Source organism: Entelurus aequoreus, linkage group LG23 (assembly GCF_033978785.1).
Source record: "Entelurus aequoreus isolate RoL-2023_Sb linkage group LG23, RoL_Eaeq_v1.1, whole genome shotgun sequence".
Lineage (NCBI taxonomy): Eukaryota > Metazoa > Chordata > Actinopteri > Syngnathiformes > Syngnathidae > Entelurus > Entelurus aequoreus.
The window spans coordinates 44031800-44054329 of NC_084753.1; the positions used below are offsets into that span (position 1 = coordinate 44031800).

General features: G+C 34.1%; 1 protein-coding gene across 1 annotated transcript in view; it reads right to left on the reverse strand.

Annotated features, from left to right (window-relative positions):
- LOC133640355 (rho GTPase-activating protein 5-like) overlaps window positions 1–21590 on the reverse strand; it is a 77987-nt gene extending 56397 nt beyond the window's left edge. The window contains exon 1 of the mRNA XM_062033726.1: window positions 21351–21590. The gene's annotated coding sequence lies outside the window, so the exon portion shown is untranslated. The remainder of the gene's footprint in view (window positions 1–21350) is intronic.
- Between the last annotated feature and the right edge of the window lie 940 nt (window positions 21591–22530).

Sequence of the window (22530 nt, forward strand, 5' to 3'; positions counted from 1 at the left end):
ATCAAACTGGTAGCCCTTCGCATTAATCACTACCCAAGAAGTAGCTCTTGCTTTCAAAAAGGTTGGTGACCCCTACACTAGATAGATCTGAAGTTGATCTAGAAATTTAAGCGGTGCGCTTGTCACGCCAATCATTGATTGGTTGTAGAGCTCAAACAATTCCTCGAGTAATTCGATGACAAAATATATTCGAGGAATTTTCGCTCCCTAGGGGCGTCAAGTTTTTTTTACAGCATTTTGCCTCCTTGTTTAGTAAACAATAGTCAAAGCTCAGGTTTCGCACGGACTGTTTAGGTGTTGCACAGCGTGTTTACGTCACAGATAGGGGTGTAACGGTACACACAAATTTGGGTTCGGTACGTACCTCGGTTTAGAGGTCACGGTTCGGTTCAATTTCGGTACAGTAAGAAAACAACAAAATGTAAATTTTTGGGTTATTTATAGGGATGTCCGATAATAGCTTTTTGCCGATATCCGATATTCCGATATTGTCCAACTCTTTAATTACCGATACCGATATCAACCGATACCGATACTAATATATACAGTTGTGGAATTAACACATTATTATGCCTAATTTGGACAACCAGGTATGGTGATGATAAGGTCCTTTTTTTTTTAAATTAATAAAATAAAATAAGATAAATAAATTAAAAATATTTTCTTGAATAAAAAAGAAAGTACAACAATATAAAATCAGTTACATAGAAACTGGTAATTAATGAAAATGAGTAAAATTAACTGTTAAAGGTTAGTACTATTAGTGGAGCAGCAGCACGCACAATCATGTGTGCTTACGGACTGTATCCCTTGCAGACTGTATTGATATATATTGATATATAATCAATCAATCAATCAATGTTTATTTATATATAATGTAGGAACCACAATATTAATAACAGAAGGAAACAACCCTTTTGTGTGAATGAGTGTAAATGGGGGAGGGAGGTTTTTTGGGTTGGTGCACTAATTGTAAGTGTATCTTGTGTTTTTTATGTTGATTTAATAAAAAAATAAAAATAAATAAAAAAATTAAAAAAAATTAAAAAACGATACCGATAAAAAAAAAAAACGATACCGATAATTTCCGATATTACATTTTAAAGCATTTATCGGCCGTTAATATCGGCCGGCCGATATTATCGGACATCTCTAGTTATTTATATACCAAATTTGCAAAATCTTCCACCCAAAATATTTGTCTTAGTGTAATATTTGATGTGAAGTAATGGGAGCCTTGGATAGGTCAATAATTCATAATAACATTGATTTTGATTCAATATTATGTTTTGAGCAATGACAGTTTGAAAGAAATAAACACAGCTTTGTTTTATTAGTCAACATTGCAACTTTTTCTAAATTACATTTAACCTTTTTTATTTCACTTTTGTTTATGTTTTTGTTGATTTGAATAGTATTGTTAGAATGTGCCGTGGGCCTTTAAAACATTAGCTGCAAATGGCACCCCCTGCTATAGATAATAACATATTAAATGTGATAAATCAATGGATAAAAAGCAGAGCCTGGCGACGCATGCACGTTTATCATAACTCTCTCTCTCTCTCTTTCTCTGCCCCTCCCTCACCAATGCAGCTGTTTGTTTTGTTTTTAACCCCTTCTTAACCCTGAACGTACATTGAAAATACACACAACCCTAACTCAAAATACCGGACATTTGAGGCATTTAAGAAACTCCGCAAAAGAGGACATGTCCGGTGAAAAGAGGACGTATGGTCAGTCTATCCTAGCCCGTTAGCTGCTAGCATGCCGTGTGTTGTGCCTCGGTGTGCATTGTTTACACAACCTGCGTTACGCTACTTAATATGTCCGTGTGGAAACTCGTTCGGTACACCTCCGAACCGAACCGGAACCCCCGTACCGAAACGGTTCAATACAAATACACGTAGCGTTACACCCCTAGTCACAGATCATACGCTGCACAACGCCGCTCTTTTAAATACGCTTTGAGTTTAGAAAACGCCGACATAACTGGCAATGGCGGACGGCGCAGAAAGCAGTGGACGAGAGCCGTAGCAAAACCGGGGAATTGAGAAGCGACAAAAGTTGTCTAAGGTGAGGAAGGAAAACGCAGAAGTATGCAAACGTCGCAAAGTGGAGCTGGCATACCACAATAGCACAAGTTCCATGCTGTAGCACCTGTGGAGATAGCATCTGATTAGAGGGACGTCCGCAGGCGAGGTAAGTCATCTATTATCAAATGTAAACGCAAAAGTTGTGTTAATAAAATAAATGTTATTGTTGTTGTCATTATTAAGTGGTTTGACTTTTAATTATTGTTTATGTATTGTTGGCAGGTTGAAAACAGCTCAGCGGATTTGAGTGGGGAAACCACCGTTTAAACGGCACCGTATAATAACGAGAAACAAGAACTACGTTTATGCGGTCACACCACACAGCACACAGGGCTGTGAGCGCATCCGTTTTTATAAAAACACTCAAATTGGCACAATCAACCACGGACGCATTTCAGCTGTGCGTGTCAGCCTTCAATAATGACAACGGGCATTTAGGAAATAAAAGACAATTAGGCCAAACGCAGCGCACATCTTAACATGTATAATTAAACCTTAATTAGGCAAAAATATGATTTATTTGATTACTTAATCGGGATATCCGATGGAATACTCGATTACTAAAATATTCGATAGTTGCAGCTCTAATTGGTTGTTCATTATTCCCTCGTAGTAGTGTGCGAGGGTGTTGTTTGCTGTGAGATGTTGCCCCCTTCTATTTGATACCAAGTTCACTTCAGTGCGGGTGATTGTTGTTGTTTCCATTAGCAAAAAGGTATGTCCCGCATTGAACTCGCTGTCTTGTTGGCATACAACCACGTCAGAAGTAGCTTGCCGCGTTACACGAGCGTATCGCTAACAGCGATTGTAACATAGATAAAAGTAATTAGATTACTTGCTGCTAGTCAGAGTAATAGCATAGGTAAAACCGTAATTATACAACGGCGTTATTATGAACACTGCTGAGAGGTAGTGAGGATATTTGAGTCATGATATCATTGAAGAACGATATCAACTTATGTGTACGTGGAATCCGGGTGTATCCAAAAAGGCAGTTTTTTGCTGTTTAAAATGATCAATGCTGTGATGAATTATTGGCCAATTAAGGATCCGATTACTTCACATCAAATATTCAACTTTTAAATATTTTTTGGGGAAGATACTGCATATTTTGCGTTTTTGTCAAAAATATAAATACATTTAAAAAAAACAAGGGCATTAAATAAAAACCTCATATTGACAGATAGTCCTTAAGTTGATCTAGAAATTTAAGTGTTGAATGAAAAAATATATTACTATTTGACATTTTTATGACAAACTTGAGGCGAGCCCTAAACTTGCTAGAAATCTATATACTGTATTGGTTTTGCAAATGAAAAACATCAAGACGGCCCCCGCATGCATTGTGCGGAACTCAGTGGAAAAAGTCTGGACCCCCCTGGGGCCGTACTTATCAAGCTTCTTAGAGTGCCATTTTACACTTAAGTCCTGAGAATTTGCGAAATTTAGTCCTACTCTCAAACTTAAGAATAAAAGCTTTTTATCAACGTTCTTAAGTCTAAGAATCACTCCTACTCTCCACGATATTTAAGAGACCTTCAGAGGTGTCTTAGGTGGTTAGGAGTTGCCAGCAGGGGATGGCACTGAGGCGAGAGAGACGTGCGCGAACATTCAGGGAACGGAACAATGTTGTTGTTTTTTTATGACGAGCAGCTGATCAAACGGTATCGTTTAGACAGAGCGAATATTATTTTTGTCACAGATTTAATACTTTTCGATTCCTTGTTGATTTCTGCATGTGTCTGCAGTGGGCTAGTATATATAGAGCCACCCACACCAGTTTCAAATTAGTTGCCTAATTAATGAATTGGAAAGAAAATGTTATGACAGTAGCGTATGTGTGTGGCCGTGAGGTGAGTGACGTCAGTGAGTGTGTGGGCGAGAGAAGAGAGGGAGCGGTAGCGTGAGTGCCGGCGGGGACTAGTTTGTTTTGTATTATTTTGTAGTTTATTGTCAAAATATACACTCCCATTGTCCACTTAAATATTTCCAAGATATTTCTTTATTCTTAGACAACGGATTCCCTTCCGTGATTGGTCATTTCTATGGACACAGAAATGACGTCACCTAAAATTGCGTTTACGGCACATAGTAATGTCGTAATTCAGCTCTGAGTGTGACACTTAAGATTCAGTCCTACACTTCGCTGAAAGTGTGAGTAAGACGCTTGATAACTAACTTTTAAGTGCAGCTTTCAGCCAAGAATTTATTTACTCTTAAGTCAACTCTTAGCAGACTTCTTAGGAGTAATTCTAAGAAGCTTGATAAGTACGGCCCCTGATCTATAGATCTTTTAGTGTTGAAAGTAAAGAAAACTCAATTCTGACTTGTTCCAAAGTCTTTCAAGACTGAGACCCTTTAAGGTCCCCGGGACTTTTAACGTTACACAAAAATGAGTTCTCACAGTTCCAATAAATATTGTATTTCTTTTAAAAATGAAAAATATCAAAATGCCCCTTGCATGCTTGCATTTTTTAGTGTCAACACATCAAATGTTCCACTTTCATATTTGCATAGTGCTTGTTTTGTTTTTGCCATAAAAACAGGGTTTTATTTGACAAAAAACGGGCATAATTTTTTTTTTTTAATTAAAACTTTATGCCAAAGATGGATCTAAAGTTGATATACAGAAATTTTAGTGTTGAAAGTAAAACAAAAATGTTTTTTACTTATTTTTAACTCTTTCATGACTGAGACCCTTATAGGTACCCGGGACCTTTAATGTTACACAAAATTGAGCGAGTGATGTTCCACTTTTAACTTTGCATATTGCATATTTTGTGTTTTTGTTCCATAAAAAAATGGGTTTTCTTCGACAAAAAACGGGCATAAAACATTGTTTTAATTAAAACTTTACGCCAAAGATGGATCTAAATTTGATCGATAGAAATGTAAGCATTGAAAGTAAAAACAAAAAAATTAAAAATTAAAAATATCAAAATGCACCTTGCATGCTTTCATTTTTTTTGTGCCAACACATCAAATTTTCTACTTTTAATATTTTTTGGGGGAAAAATTGCATATTTTGTGTGTGTACTATAAAAACAGGGTTTTCTTCGACAAAACGGGCATAAAACTTTTTTTTTAAGTAAAACTTCACGCCAAAGATGGATCTAAAGTTGATCTATAGAAATTTTAGCATTGAACGTAAAAACAAAAACATTTAAAATTTAAAATATCAAAATGCACCTTGCATGCTTTCATTTTTTTTTGTGCCAACACATCAAATTTTCTACTTTTGATATTTTTTTGGGGAAAAATTGCGTATTTTGTGTGTGTATATAAAAACAGGGTTTTTTTCGACAAAACGGGCATAAAAAAAAATTTTTATGTGAAATTTTACGCCAAATATGGATCTAAAGTTGATCTATAGATATTTTGGTATTGAAAGTCAAACAAAAAAAATTGACTTTATAATTGACTGTTTCGTTATGAGCGTGTGAATCTCCGCTAAGGGAAAAAAAATTGGATAAAAGACGGATAAAATGGCTTTATCGCCGAGCATGTTTTTTTGTTTTTGTTTTTGTCTTTCCAACAATTTCTCATTTGAAAAAATATTTCAAATGAAAAGCAGTTTTCCCTGACATTTGCCGCTACAAACACATTTGGAGCACCACAAACACAACCTAGCATTGCTACATTTAGCCAGTATTCACAACCTTTAGATGGGCTTTTACAAAAATAAGCAACTTGCAATAAAATCTAGCAACATTTTTTGATCGTATGATCTGTAGATTTCCCCGTAAAAAAAAACCTGACAGGTCAGTCGCAGGAATTTTACCGTAAAAAAAAATAAAAGCCGTTTTTTTACCGTATAATCTACTGCCGTTTTTGTTTTGTTTTTTTACAGTGCATTACTGGTAATTAGGAAAGTAAAAATATAAGAAATAAGGTCAAGTAAAATTTAAAAAAAGATAAAAATGTAAAAAAAAAAAAAAGTGAATAGAATTTAAACCATGTAAAAGAAGGAATATAGAAGGTAAAAAAAGGTAAATAAAAGGTACACAAAGGGACAGGTAAAAAAAAAAGGAAAGTAAATAAAGATAAGGATAAGGTAAATAAAAGGTACAATACGTTATATAGAAGGTAAAAGATGGTAATCAAATGTAAAAAAAAAAAGAAAAAAGATGGCCAAAGAAGTTAAAAAGAACAGTTAAAAAATAAGTTATATAGAAGGTAAACGAAGGTAAATAAAATGTAAAAGAAGGAATACAGGAGGTAATATGATAAAACAAGGTACAATTAGGTAAATAGAAGGTAAAACAAGTTCAATAGAAGGTAGAATAATTTAAATAAAAGTTATAAGAAGTTACATAAAAGGTAAAGGAAGGTAAATAAAATGTGAAAGAAGGAATATAGGAGGTAAAAATATCAAATAAGGTTAAAGAAGGTAAATTCAAGGTAAAAAAAATAGAGGTTAAATAAATGTAACTAAAACGGTAAAAAAAAGGAGAATAGAATGTAAACCAAGGGAAAATATGTTCAAAGAAGGTAATAGAAAGTATTTAGAAGTTAATTAAGGTAAACAGAAGGTAAAATAAGTTAAATAGAAGGTAAAAGAAGATATTAAAGGAAACTATCATGTAAAATAATGTAAATAAAAAGGTAGAAAAAGGGGGGCGATATAGAAGGACAATCAAAGAAGGTACAAAGAAGGAAAATAGAAGGTAAAAAGAGGTTAAGTAGAAGGTAAGATAAGTTAAATAGAAGGTCAAAGTAGGTAAATAGAAGGTCAAAGAAGGAATATTAACATGTAAAATAATGTCAATAAAAGGTTAAAAAAGGGATACAGAAGGTATAAGATGGTGAATAGAAGGAAAACAGAAGGTCAAATAAGTTAAATAGAAGGTCAAAAAAGGTGAATAAAATGTAAATAAAAGGTTAAAAAAAGGGAATATAGAAGGTAAAAGACAATCAAAGAATGTAAATAGGAGTAAACTAGAAGATAAAAGAAAGAAAATAGAAGGTAAAACTAATTTAAAATATAGAAGGTAAAAGACAAACAAATAGGGTAAATAGAAGATAAGAAGAAAATACAATGTAAAATAATGTAAATAAAAGGTAAAAAAGCGATATAGAAGATAAAAGATGATCAAAGACGGTAATTAGAATGAAAATAGAAGGTAAAAGAAGGAAACAAAAAGGTAAACTAAAGGTAAAAAGGAAGATTTTTTTTGTGGGGGTTTTTGAAGTCGTGTTTTGGGCCAAGTGAGTTTGTCCGATTCACCGAACAAAATAACCGATGCCTGGTTACTAAAATAATCGATAACTACAACTCTAACTTACGATTGTGTATTTTTCTTCGTATCAGTCCATATTTATCCCCAAAGAAATGAAATAGGGATTCAATTTGAACGTTGTGGTTACATGTTATCACAATTTAATCTTATCTTCCAATACAAATAATATCACTCTAGCCTTACATAGCTAAATAGTTCATAACAATTCATCATTATTTTTGAACAATGACGGTAAAAACAAATAATAATAATAATAATAATAATAATAAATGACTGAGATCATTTTGGGTCCCGGGGCCTTTAGTGACATCATTTTAAACAGTCACTGTTCAAAAATGTTATAAAATAAAATACATTTTTTTATTTTTTTTTATGTTTTATGCCATTCATTTTCAAAGATAAAAAAACCAAAATATGCAACATTTTCCCCAAAATATTTTTCAAAATGAAATATTTGATGTGAAACAATTGGAGCCTTTAATAGGTAAATAGTTCATAACAATTCATTATTTATGAACAATGACGGTTAAAAAAAAATAAAATGATATTACTTATTTTTTAACACTTTAATGACTGAGACCATGTTGGGTCCCTAAGACCTTTAAAGGCCTACTGAAAGCCACTACTACCGACCACGCAGTCTGATAGTTTATATATCAATGATGAAATCTTAACATTATAACACATGCCAATACGGCCGGGTTAACTTATAAAGTGACATTTTAAATTTGCCGCTAAACTTCCGGTTGGAAACGCCTCTGAGGATGACGTATGCGCGTGACGTAGCCCGGCGAACACGGGTATGCCTTCCACATTGAAGCCGATACGAAAAAGCTCTGTTTTCATTTCATAATTCCACAGTATTCTGGACATCTGTGTTCGTGAATCTGTTTCAGTCATGTTTATTGCATTATGGAGAAGGAAGCCGAGCAAGCAAAGAAGAAAGTTGTCGGTGCGAAATGGACGTATTTTTCGAACGTAGTCAGCCACAACAGTACACAGCCGGCGCTTCTTTGTTTACATTCCCGAAAGATGCAGTCAAGATGGAAGAACTCGGATAACAGAGACTCTAACCAGGAGGACTTTTGATTTGGATACACAGACGCCTGTAGAGAACTGGGACAACACAGACTCTTACCAGGATTACTTTGATTTGGATGACAAAGACGCAGACGTGCTACTGTGAGTATGCAGCTTTGGCTTTTTTTTGCGTATGTACGTAACTTTTTTAAAATATATAAGCTTTATGAACCTTGGGTTAGGTGAACGGTCTTTTGGGCTGAGTGATTGTGTGTGTTGATCATGTGTTTGAATTGTATTGGCGTGTTCTATGGAGCTAGGAGCTAGCAGAGGAGCTAGGAGCTAGCATAACACGTACCGTACCGTACGTGCGCGTCACGTACGTAACTTTTTAAAAATATATAAGCTTTATGAACCTTGGGTTAGGTGAACGGTCTTTTGGGCTGAGTGATTGTGTGTGTTGATCAGGTGTTTGAATTGTATTGGCGTGTTCTATGGAGCTAGGAGCTAGCAGAGGAGCTAGGAGCTAGCATAACAAACACGCAGGTGTTATTATGCAGGATTAATTTGTGGCATATTAAATATAAGCCTGGTTGTGTTGTGGCTAATAGAGTATATATATGTCTTGTATTTATTTACTGTTGTAGTCATTCCCAGCTGAATATCAGGTACCGTGAGTATGCAGCCTTGGCTGCTAAACATTCGATAACTTGACCGTATGTGCGCGTCACGTACGTAACTTTTTAAAAATATATAAGCTTTATGAACCTTGGGTTAGGTAAACGGTCTCTTGGGCTGAGTGATTGTGTGTGTTGATCAGGTGTTTGAATTGGATTGGCGTGTTCTATGGAGCTAGGAGCTAGCAGAGGAGCTAGGAGCTAGCATAACAAACACGTAGGTGTTTTTATGCAGGATTAATTTGTGGCATATTAAATATAAGCCTGGTTGTGTTGTGGCTAATAGAGTATATATATGTCTTGTGTTTATTTACTGTTGTAGTCATTCCCAGCTGAATATCAGGTCACCCCCGGCTCTCACAGCATCTTCCCTATCTGAATAGCTTCAACTCCCCACTAGTCCTTCACTTGCACTTTACTCATCCACAAATCTTTCATCCTCGCTCAAATTAATGGGGAAATTGTCGCTTTCTCGGTCCGAATCTCTCTCACTTCATGCGGCCATCATTGTAAACAATAGGGAACTTTGCGTATATGTTCAACTGACTACGTCACGCTACTTCCGGTAGGTGCAAGCCTTTTTTTTATCAGATACCAAAAGTTGCAATCTTTATCGTCGTTGTTCTATACTAAATCCTTTCAGCAAAAATATGGCAATATCGCGAAATGATCAAGTATGACACATAGAATAGATCTGCTATCCCCGTTTAAATAAAAAAAATTCATTTCAGTAGGCCTTTAGTGTCACATTTTTAAACACTCATTGTTCAAAAATGTTATGAAATAAAATAGAAAATTACATTTTCTTCTTTTGTTTACGTTTTGTGCCATTCATTTTCAAAGAAAACAAAACAAAATATGCAACATTGTCCCCGTAATATTTTACAAAATGAAATATTTGATACAAAACAATTGGAGCCTAAAATAGGTAAATAGTTCATAACAATTCATTGTTATTTTTTTAACAATGACAGTTAAAATAAATAATATTAAAGGCCTACTGAAATGAATTTTTTTTATTTAAACGGGGATAGCAGATCTATTCTATGTGTCATACTTGATCATTTCGCGATATTGCCATATTTTTGCTGAAAGGATTTAGTATAGAACAACGACGATAAAGATTGCAACTTTTGGTATCTGATAAAAAAAAGGCTTGCACCTACCGGAAGTAGCGTGACGTAGTCAGTTGAACATATACGCAAAGTTCCCTATTGTTTACAATGATGGCCGCATGAAGTGAGAGAGATTCGGACCGAGAAAGCGACAATTTCCCCATTAATTTGAGCGAGGATGAAAGATTTGTGGATGAGTAAAGTGCAAGTGAAGGACTAGTGGGGAGTTGAAGCTATTCAGATAGGGAAGATGCTGTGAGAGCCGGGGGTGACCTGATATTCAGCTGGGAATGACTACAACAGTAAATAAACACAAGACATATATATACTCTATTAGCCACAACACAACCAGGCTTATATTTAATATGCCACAAATTAATCCTGCATAAAAACACCTGCGTGTTTGTTATGCTAGCTCCTAGCTCCTCTGCTAGCTCCTAGCTCCATAGAACACGCCAATACAATTCAAACACCTGATCAACACACACAATCACTCAGCCCAAAAGACCGTTTACCTAACCCAAGGTTCATAAAGCTTATATATTTTTAAAAAGTTACGTACGTGACGCGCACATACGGTCAAGTTATCGAATGTTTAGCAGCCAAGGCTGCATACTCACGGTACCTGATATTCAGCTGGGAATGACTACAACAGTAAATAAACACAAGACATATATATACTCTATTAGCCACAACACAACCAGGCTTATATTTAATATGCCACAAATTAATCCTGCATAATAACACCTGCGTGTTTGTTATGCTAGCTCCTAGCTCCTCTGCTAGCTCCTAGCTCCATAGAACACGCCAATACAATTCAAACACCCGATCAACACACACAATCACTCAGCCCAAAAGACCGTTCACCTAACCCAAGGTTCATAAAGCTTATATATTTTTAAAAAGTTACGTACGTGACGCGCACTTACGGTACGGTACGTGTTATGCTAGCTCCTAGCTCCTCTGCTAGCTCCTAGCTCCATAGAACACGCCAATACAATTCAAACACATGATCAACACACACAATCACTCAGCCCAAAAGACCGTTCACCTAACCCAAGGTTCATAAAGCTTATATATTTTAAAAAAGTTACGTACATACGCAAAAAAAAGCCAAAGCTGCATACTCACAGTAGCACGTCTGCGTCTTTGTCATCCAAATCAAAGTAATCCTGGTAAGAGTCTGTGTTGTCCCAGTTCTCTACAGGCGTCTGTGTATCCAAATCAAAAGTCCTCCTGGTTAGAGTCTCTGTTATCCGAGTTCTTCCATCTTGACTGCATCTTTCGGGAATGTAAACAAAGAAGCGCCGGCTGTGTACTGTTGTGGCTGACTACGTTCGAAAAATACGTCCATTTCGCACCGACAACTTTCTTCTTTGCTTGCTTGGCTTCCTTCTCCATAATGCAATGAACATGATTGAAACAGATTCACGAACACAGATGTCCAGAATACTGTGGAATTATGAAATGAAAACAGAGCTTTTTCGTACCGGCTTCAATGTGGAAGGCATACCCGTGTTCGTCGGGCTACGTCACGCGCATACGTCATCCTCAGAGGCGTTTCGAACCGGAAGTTTAGCGGCAAATTTAAAATGTCACTTTATAAGTTAACCCGGCCGTATTGGCATGTGTTATAATGTTAAGATTTCATCATTGATATATAAACTATCAGACTGCGTGGTCGGTAGTAGTGGGTTTCAGTAGGCCTTTAATAACGTATGACTTATTTTTAACACTTAAATAACTGGGACCATTTTGGGTCCCTGGGGCCTTTAGTGTCATATTTTTAAACAGCCATTGATCAAAAATGTTCTAAAATAAAATAAAATAAAAATAAAAAATTTTTTTGTTTTGTTTTGTTTAATGCCATTAATTTTAAAGATAAAAAAACATAATATGCAACATTTTCCCCAAAATATTTTTCAAAATGAAATATTTGATGTGAAACAATTGGAGCCTTAAATAATTAAATAATTCAAATATAATTCATTATATTTGAATAATGACGGTTAAAAAAAATAATATATATAATATTGTAGGACTTATTTTTAACACTTAAATAACATTTTGGGTCCCTTTAGTGACATATTTTTAAACAGTCATTGTTCAAAAATGTTATGAAATGAAATAAAAAATAAAATTGTCTTCTTTTTTTCTTTTTGTTTTATACCATTCATTTTCAAAGAAAAAAAACAAAATATACAACATTTTCCCCAAAATGTTTTCAAAATTAAATATTTGATATAAAACAATTGGAGCCTTAAATAGGTAAATAGGTCATAACAATTCATTATTTATGAACAATGATGGTTAAAACAATTATAATAATAATAATAATAATAATAATTTACGACTTATTTTTAACATTTAAATAACAGACCATTTTGGGTCCCCGGGGCCTTTAGTGTCATATTTTTAAACAGTCATTGTTCAAAAATTGTATGAAATAAAAAAAAATAAAAAAAATGTTTATGTTTTATGCCATTGATTTTCAAAGAAAAAAAATGCAACATTTTCCCCCAAATATTTTTCAAAATGAAACATTTGATGTGAAATAATTGGAGCTTTAAATAGGTAAATAGTTCATAACAATTCATCATTATTTTTTAACAATGACGGTTAAAAAAAAAAAAAATAACGTATGACTTATTTTTAACACTTTAATAACTTAGACCATGTTGGGTCCCTAAGACCTTTAGTGTCATATTTTTAAACACTCATTGTTCAAAAATGTTATGAATTTAAATCAATGTGTTATGAATTATTTACATATTTAAGGCTCCAATTATTTCACACATCAAATATTCCACTTTGAAAAGTGGGGGGGAACATTGCATATTTTGGTATTTTTGCCATAAAAAACTGTGATTTCTTTAACAAAGAAAACACAAAAAGACAAAAATTAAAACCAAACTTTATAGAGCTCAGGCTTATTTAGAGATTTAGGCATCAAATAAAAATCAAATAATGTAGGACTTATTTTATTATGATTTTATATTTTTTGTGCGATTTAAAATTGCCTATCATTGAAAAAATGACAATCTATGCATACAAAAATTACTTCGCATCAAATAATCCACTTTTAAATATTTTTGGGGGTACAATGTTGCGTATTTTGTGTGTTTACCATTTGTGTATGACAAAAAAGACCAAAAGAAAGAAAAAAAGAATTACAATTTAAAATAAATAATACAAATAAATAATAAAATAAATAATAATGAATTACATATTTTTACCACTTTTAAGACTGAGAAAAAAAACACCTGTGAAAAAAACAACCTTCAGATCAAATAGTTAATTGTAAAAAACATTTTGGGGAAAATATTGCCTGTTTCGTGTTGTTTTGCCATATAAAAAAAAATGGGGTTTTATTTAGGAAAAAAGGGCATAAAACACAACTTTTTTGTTTTTTTTACAAAGTTATGGCAACGGATAGATCTGAAGTCGATCCATAGAGAGTCTTGAATGTATAAAATATAAATTAACATTTTGACTGAGACCCTTTTGGGTCCCCAGGGCCTTTAACAGTGACCAAAATCGAGGGGGGCCCCAAAAGGTTTTGAAAGTGCATGCTTTGATTTTTCAGTGTGTGGCCCTCAATGGAAAAAGTTTGGCCACGCACACTCCGCTCTCATGAAACGTCACCACTGCATGTGCTGAGTGTTTTATTCATTAAGTATCTAAGTCAGGGGTGTCAAACGTACGGCCTCCGAACAGGTTTTATCCGGCCCGCGGGAGGAGTTTGCTAAGTATAAAAATTAACCGGAAATTTTTGAATGAAACTGCTGTTCTAAATGTGTCCACTGGATGTCGCAATAGCAATTCTTTGTAGATGATGCTACATATGTACAAAATAAAGCACATGATGTTAGTACATCAGTCGAGGAAAATGATCAAACTACATAAATAACATCCTGTAGTTTCATTTTGATATTATTTATTTATCTTGATAGAATGAAAATGAACAGCAATGAGTTGACTGATGAACATTATCACATCATTTATTCAGAAAGTATAAATAAGGACAAACAAAGATAGAATACTATTAACCGCAACATATAAGTGTAAAACAAAAACAACAACATTATGACTTCTACATTTTCAGAATGTGCTTGTTCTATTTTTAAACAAAGAAAACAATCTGAAGTTGTCTTTATTTTTAAGTTATCGTGCCGTGATTTTACCAGTCCGGCCCACTTGGGAGTAGATTTGTCTCCATGTGGCCCCCCATCTAACATGACTTTGACACCCCTGGTCTAAGTGAATTACATTTATTAAAGAGGGATTAGGAGATAGACTCCAGCACCCCCCGCGAACCCAAAAGGGACAAGCGGTAGAAAATGGATGGATGGATAGGTTATTAATTTGATTACTTTTTGGGTAAAGTAACTATAATTTGATTACTTTTCTGAACACTGCTTTTTTGACACTTGGAAAAAATTCCGACTTTTTTGGCACTTTGAAAAAATTCCGACTTTTTGACAAAAAAAATTCAGACTTTGACACTTAGAAAAAATTCCGAATTTTGAGACTCAAAAACTTATTGACACTTAGAATAAAATTCAGACTTTGACAGTAAAAATTCCAACTTTTTGACACTTAAAAATGTTTTTGACTTTTTGACAAAAAAATATCAGATTTTTTGACACTTGGAAAAATTCCAACTTTTTGACAAAAAAAAAATTCTGACTTTTTGACACTTACAAAAAAATGCCTTCTTTTTACACTTAGAACAAATTCCGACTTTCTGACACAGAAAAAATTCCGACTTTCTGACACAGTAAAAATTCCGACTTTTTTACTCTTAGAAAAAATTGCGACCAAATGATAATAAAAATACATTTAATAAAGTCAAATACAAATAAGGCAACAAGAGAAGTTTCCTACACATCTCTTTTGTAAAGTAAATGTGAACAGCCGACATGGGCATCTACATCTACTATATGATTTGCCTAAGAAGCTGGACAGGACAAAAAAATTAAAATAAAAAATATATATATATTAAAAAAAATATATATATATATATATAAGAAAATTGTGACTTTTTGACACTTAGAAAAAATTCAGACTATTTGACAAAAAAAATTCAGACTTTTTGACACCTAGAAAAAAATTCCGACTTTTTGGCACTTGGAAAAAAATCCGACTTTTTGACAAAAAAATTCAGACTTTTTGACAAAAAAATTCAGACTTTTTGACACTTAGAAAAAATTCAAAAAAGTATGACTTTTTGACAACTAGAAAAAATTCAGACTTTTTGACCAAAAAAATTTAGACTTTTTGACACGTAGAAAAAATTCCAACCTTTTGACACTTGGAAAAATGTACACTTTTTGACAAAAAATTTTTTTAGACTTTTTGTCTAAAAAAAGACAGACTTTTTGACTCTTAGAAAAAATTCTGACTTTTTGAGACTCAGAAAAAATTCTAACTTTTTGACACTTAAAATAAAATTTGGACTTTGACAAAAAAAAATCTGACTTGACACAGAAAAAATTCAGACTTTTTGACACTTAAAAATGTTTTAGACTTTTTGACAAAAAAATATCTGATTTTTTGACACTTAGAAAAATTCCAACTTTTTGACAAAAAAAAATTCTGACTTTTTGACACTTACAAAAATTCCAACTTTTTGACAAAAAAAAATTCCGACTTTTTGACTCTTAGAAAAAATTCTGACTTTTTGAGACTCAAAAACTTAGACACTTGGAAAAAAATTCAGACTTTGACAGTAAAATGTCCAACTTTTTGACACTTAAAAATGTTTTCGACTTTTTGACAAAAAAATATCAGATTTTTTGACACTTGGAAAAAATTCCGACTTTAACAAAAAAAGAATTCTGACTTTTGACAGAAAAAATTCTGACTTTTTGACACTTAAAATAAAATTTGGATTTTGACAAAAAAAATTCTGACTTTTGACACAGAAAAAATTCTGACTTTTTGACACAGAAAAAATTCTGACTTTTTGACACTTAAAAATATTTTCGACTTTTTGACAAAAAAATAGACTTTTTGACACAGAAAAATTCCAACTTTTTGACAAAAAAAAATTCCGACTTTTTGACTCTTAGAAAAAATTTGGACTTTTTGAGACTCAAAAACTTGACACTTAGAATAAAATTCAGACTTTGACAGTAAAAATTCCAACTTTTTGACACTTAAAAATGTTTTCGACTTTTTGACAAGTAAATATCAGATTTTTTGACACTTAGAAAAAATTCCGACTTTGACACTTAAAAATGTTTTCAACTTTTTGACAAAAAAATATCTGGGGCCGTACTTATCAAGCTTCTTAGAGTGCCATTTTACACTTAAGTCCTGAGAATTAGCGAAATTTAGTCCTACTCTCAAACTTAAGAATAAAAGCTTTTTATCAACGTTCTTAAGTCTAAGAATCACTCCTACTCTCCACGATATTTAAGAGACCTTCAGAGGTGTCTTAAGTGGTTAGGAGTTGCCAGCAGGGGATGGCACTGAGGCGAGAGAGACGTGCGCCAACGTTCAGGGAACGGAACAATGTTTTTTGTTTTTTTTGATGACGAGCAGCTGATCAAACGGTATCGTTTAGACAGAGCGGATATTATTTTTGTCACAGATTTAATACTTTTCGATTCCTTGTTGATTTCTGCATGTGTCTGCAGTGGGCTAGTATATATAGAGCCACCCACACCAGTTTCAAATTAGTTGCCTAATTAATGAATTGGAAAGAAAATGTTATGACAGTAGCGTATGTGTGTGGCCGTGAGGTGAGTGACGTCAGTGAGTGTGTGGGCGATAGAAGAGAGGGAGCGGTAGCGTGAGTGCCGGCGGGGACTAGTTTGTTTTGTATTATTTTGTAGTTTCTTGTCAAAATATACACTCCCATTGTCCACTTAAATATTTCCAAGATATTTCTTTATTCTTAGACAACGGATTCCCTTCCGTGATTGGTCATTTCTATGGACACAGAAATGACGTCACCTAAAATTGCGTTTACGGCACATAGTAATGTCGTAATTCAGCTCTGAGTGTGACACTTAAGATTCAGTCCTACACTTCGCTGAAAGTGTGAGTAAGACGCTTGATAACTAACTTTTAAGTGCAGCTTTCAGCCAAGAATGTATTTACTCTTAAGTCAACTCTTAGCAGACTTCTTAGGAGTAATTCTGAGAAGCTTGATAAGTACGGCCCCAGACTTTTTGACACTTAGAAAAAAATCTGACTTTTTGACAAAAAAAAATTCAGACTTTTTGACACTTAAAAATGTTTTCGACTTTTTGACAAAAAAATAGACTTTTTGACACTTAGAAAAAATTCCGACTTTGACACTTGAAATAAAATTCCGACTTTAACAAAAAAAGAATTCTGACTTTTGACACAGCAAAAATTCTGACTTTTTGACACTTAAAATAAAATTCTGATTTTGACAAAAAAATTCTGACTTTTGACACAGAAAAAATTCTGACTTTGTGACACTTAAAAATGTTTTCGACTTTTTGACAAAAAAATATCAGACTTTTTGACACTTAGAAAAAAATCTGACTTTTTGACAAAAAAAAAAATTCAGACTTTTTGAGACTTAAAAATGTTTTCGACTTTTTGACAAAAAAATATCAGATTTTTTGACACTTAAAAAAATTCCAACTTTTTGACAAAAAAAAATTCTGACTTTTTGACAAAAAAAATTCCGACTTTTTGACTCTTAGAAAAAAATCTGGGGCCGTACTTATCAAGCTTCTTAGAATGACTCCTAAGAAGTCTGCTAAGAGTTGACTTAAGAGTAAATACATTCTTGGCTGAAAGCTGCACTTAAAAGTTAGTTATCAAGCGTCTTACTCACACTTTCAGCGAAGTGTAGGACTGAATCTTAAGTGTCACACTCAGAGCTGAATTACGACATTACTATGTGCCGTAAACGCAATTTTAGGTGACGTCATTTCTGTGTCCGTAGAAATGACCAATCACGGAATGGAATCCGTTGTCTAAGAATAAAGAAATATCTTGGAAATATTTAATTGGACAATGGGAGTGTATATTTTGACAATAAACTACGAAATAATACAAAACAAACTAGTCCCCGCCGGCACTCACGCTACCGCTCCCTCTCTTCTCTCGCCCACACACTCACTGACGTCACTCACCTCACGGCCACACACATACGCTACTGTCATAACATTTTCTTTCCAATTCATTAATTAGGCAACTAATTTGAAACTGGTGTGGGTGGCTCTATATATACTAGCCCACTGCAGACACATGCAGAAATCAACAAGGAATCGAAAAGTATTAAATCTGTGACAAAAATAATATCCGCTCTGTCTAAACGATACCGTTTGATCAGCTGCTCGTCATCAAAAAAAACAAAAAACATTGTTCCGTTCCCTGAACGTTGGCGCACGTCTCTCTCGCCTCAGTGCCATCCCCTGCTGGCAACTCCTAACCACTTAAGACACCTCTGAAGGTCTCTTAAATATCGTGGAGAATAGGAGTGATTCTTAGACTTAAGAACGTTGATAAAAAGCTTTTATTCTTAAGTTTGAGAGTAGGACTAAATTTCGCAAATTCTCAGGACTGAAGTGTAAAATGGCACTCTAAGAAGCTTGATAAGTACGGCCCCTGACTTTTTGAGACTCAAAAACTTATTGACACTTAGAATAAAATTCAGACTTTGACAGTAAAAATTCCAACTTATTGACACTTAAAATAAAATTCCGACTTTAACAAAAAAGAATTCCGACTTTTGACACAGAAAAAATTCTGACTTTTTGACACTTAAAAATGTTTTCGACTTTTTGACAAAAAAATATCAGACTTTTTGACACCTAGAAAAAAATTCCGACTTTTTGACAAAAAAATTCCGACTTTTTGACACTTGGAAAAAATTCAAAAAAGTGCGACTTTTTGACACGTAGAAAAAATTCCGACCTTTTGACACTTGGAAAAATGTACACTTTTTGACAAAAAAAAATTTAGACTTTTTGACTCTTGGAAAAAATTCAGACTTTTTGTCTAAAAGACAGACTTTTTGACTCTTAGAAAAAATTCTGGACTTTTTGAGACTCAGAAAAAATTCTGACTTTTTGACACTTAAAATAAAATTCTGACTTTGACAAAAAAAATCTGACTTGACACAGAAAAAATTCAGACTTTTTGACACTTAAAAATGTTTTTGACTTTTTGACAAAAAAATATCAGATTTTTTGACACTTAGAAAAATTCCAACTTATTGACAAAAAAAAATTCTGACTTTTTGACGCTTAGAAAAATTCCAACTTTTTGACAAAAAAAAATTCAGACTTTTTGACTCTTAGAAAAAATTCTGACTTTTTGAGACTCAAAAACTTATTGACACTTAGAATAAAATTCAGACTTTGACAGTAAAAATTCCAACTTTTTGACACTTAAAAATGTTTTCGACTTTTTGACAAAAAAATATCAGATTTTTTGACACTTAGAAAAAATTCCGACTTTGACACTTAAAATAAAATTCCGACTTTAACAAAAAAGAATTCTGACTTTTGACACAGAAAAAATTCAGACTTTTTGACACTTAAAATAAAATTCGGATTTTGACAAAAAAAATTCAGACTTTTGACACAGAAAAATTCTGACTTTTTGACACTTAAAAATGTTTTCGACTTTTTGACAAAAAAATATCTGACTTTTTGACACTTGGAAAAAAATCTGACTTTTTGACCCAAAAAAATTCAGACTTTTTGACACTTAAAAATGTTTTCCACTTTTTGACAAAAAAAATATCAGATTTTTTGACCCTCGGAAAAAAATCCTACTTTTTGACAAAAAAAATTCCCGACTTTTTGACTCTTAGAAAAAATTCTGACTTTTTGAGACTCAAAAACTTATTGACACTTAGAATAAAATTCAGACTTTGACAGTAAAAATTCCAACTTTTTGACACTTGAAAATGTTTTCAACTTTTTGACAAAAAAATATCAGATTTTTTGACACTTAGAAAAAATTCCGACTTTGACACTTAAAATAAAACTCCGACTTTAACAAAAAAAGAATTCTGACTTTTGACACAGGAAAAATTCAGACTTTTTGACACTTAAAATAAAATTCGGATTTTGACAAAAAAAATTCTGACTTTTGACACAGAAAAAATTCTGACTTTTTGACACTTAAAAATGTTTTTGAGTTTTTGACAAAAAAATATCAGACTTTTTGACACTTAAAAATGTTTTCAACTTTTTGACAAAAAAATATCAGACTTTTTGGCACTTAGAAAAAAATCTGACTTTTTGACAAAAAAAAATCTGACTTTTTGACACTTAAAAATGTTTTCAACTTTTTGACAAAAAAATATCAGACTTTTTGGCACTTAGAAAAAAATCTGACTTTTTGACAAAAAAAAAAATTCAGACTTTTTGACACTTAAAAATGTTTTCGACTTTGACAAAAAAATATCAGACTTTTTGACCCTTGGAAAAAAATCCGACTTTTTGACCAAAAAAATGCCGACTTGTTGACCAGGCCCCCATCTAAAATGAGTTTGACAGCCCTGGTCTAAGTGAATTACATTTATTAAAAAGTGATGATGTTATTAATTTGATGACTTTTTGGGTAAAGTAAGTATAATTGATGACTTGTGTCTATCTGTCAGCATGTAGTCCTGGGGGAGTCCAGGAGAACTAGACCCACAAGGAGAGGACTAAAACCGTGGGAGGACTAGAAGTAGACCAGGACCAAAGCAGTGTGTCGCAATACAATCTTTGTGTTTTCCGGGTTTTTAAGTCCTGGTTCTGGTCCAGCCTGCCTCCTCCCAACGTTATTCTGCAGTCCGAACTTTGGTGGCCGAAGCCCGAACAGAAGCAGCCAGGACAGGACAGTCGTCAGGCCGTTAATGCGTCAAAACCTGTCCTGGTTCTTCACTTGTGGGACACGGACGACCCCACACGGTTCCGTTCACTAACATGTACCCACTAGAAGGACACACATTGCGGGGGGGAAACACAACATTTGGCTAAGGATTGCGGGGCTAGGTGCTAGCTTAGCATGCTAGCCTAGCCGTGCTAGCTTAGCATGACCGCTGGATCAGCGCACAAACGCGGGCTAACAACTTGGAACACACCCGAAGCGGACACGCGGGACCGTGGAGCTCCGCGGCCCAGCTGTGTTCCGAGGCCGCGCGGGTCCCAAGCGCGGCTTGACGGGCGGACCGAGAGTGGTAATCCCGGGGACATTCCGCTAGCATGCACCTACCTAGGCGGAGCACGTCCACACACCGCGGAGAGCAGCAGCCACATCAAAGTCTTCCGTAACATCCACCGGAACAATCCCGACTAGTTCCTCCGTCCCGGTCCCGACTAGTCCCGCCGTCCCAGTCCCAGTCCCGACTAGTCCCTGCGTCCCAGTCCCGGCTTGCTGCGGTGAGACCATCGAAATCTTCTGTTTTGCTTCTCCGGGAGAGGAATGTGTTGCCACTAATGGCGTCTCTCTCTCTCTCTCTCTCTCTCTCTCTCTCTCTCTCTCTCTCTCTCTCTCTCTCTCTCTCTCTCTCTCTCTCTCTCTCTCTCTCTGTCTCTCTCTCTCAATTCAATTCAATTCAATTCAATTCAAAGGGGCTTTATTGACATGGGAAACAAACGTTTACATTGCCAAAGCCAGCATTAAAACAATCAATCAAAACAATTAAAATGTATCAAACTTAAGCACCTATTGAAATTAAAAGTATGTACAATTAAAATATAGGTCTACTATACTAAAGATGTGTGTGAACAGAGCTGTGTCACATTACAGCTTTAAAAAATGTTAAGACTAATTTAAAATATAAGATTATAATAATAAAAAGTAATAAAATAAGGTAAACTATAGAGTTGTGCAAAACATTTAAATAAAGATGCATATGTATACATTCAAGTAAGGATCAAAACAATTAAAATGTATCAAACTTAAGCACCTATTGAAATTGAAATTAAAACTATGTACAATTAAAATATAGGTCTACTATACTAAAGAGCTGTGTGAACAGAGCTGTGTCACATTGCAACTTTAAAAATGTTAAGACTAATTAAAATATAACATTATAGTAATAAAATAAGATAAACTATAGAGTTGTGCAAAACGTTTAAATAAAGATGCATATATGTATACATTCAAGTAAAGATGGCTTAAAAATAGCAGCAGTTTTCCAAGTGTATTTGAACATATATGCTCTGTTTGTGGGTAGATCTATGTACAGATGTCCGTATAGTACAAATAGTGCAGGAATAGTCTTTATGGTGGTTGTATTCCATTGGATGTCCTTTTCTTGTCGCAACGGCTCACGAATCTTGCTGCTGTGTTTGCACATTGCTTTACTTCCCCCAGTAGGTATGGGAGTTTGTCGTTAATTGTCATGTTTTCAAACTCTCTTTGGGTATTTGCCATTTGTGGGAAGTAT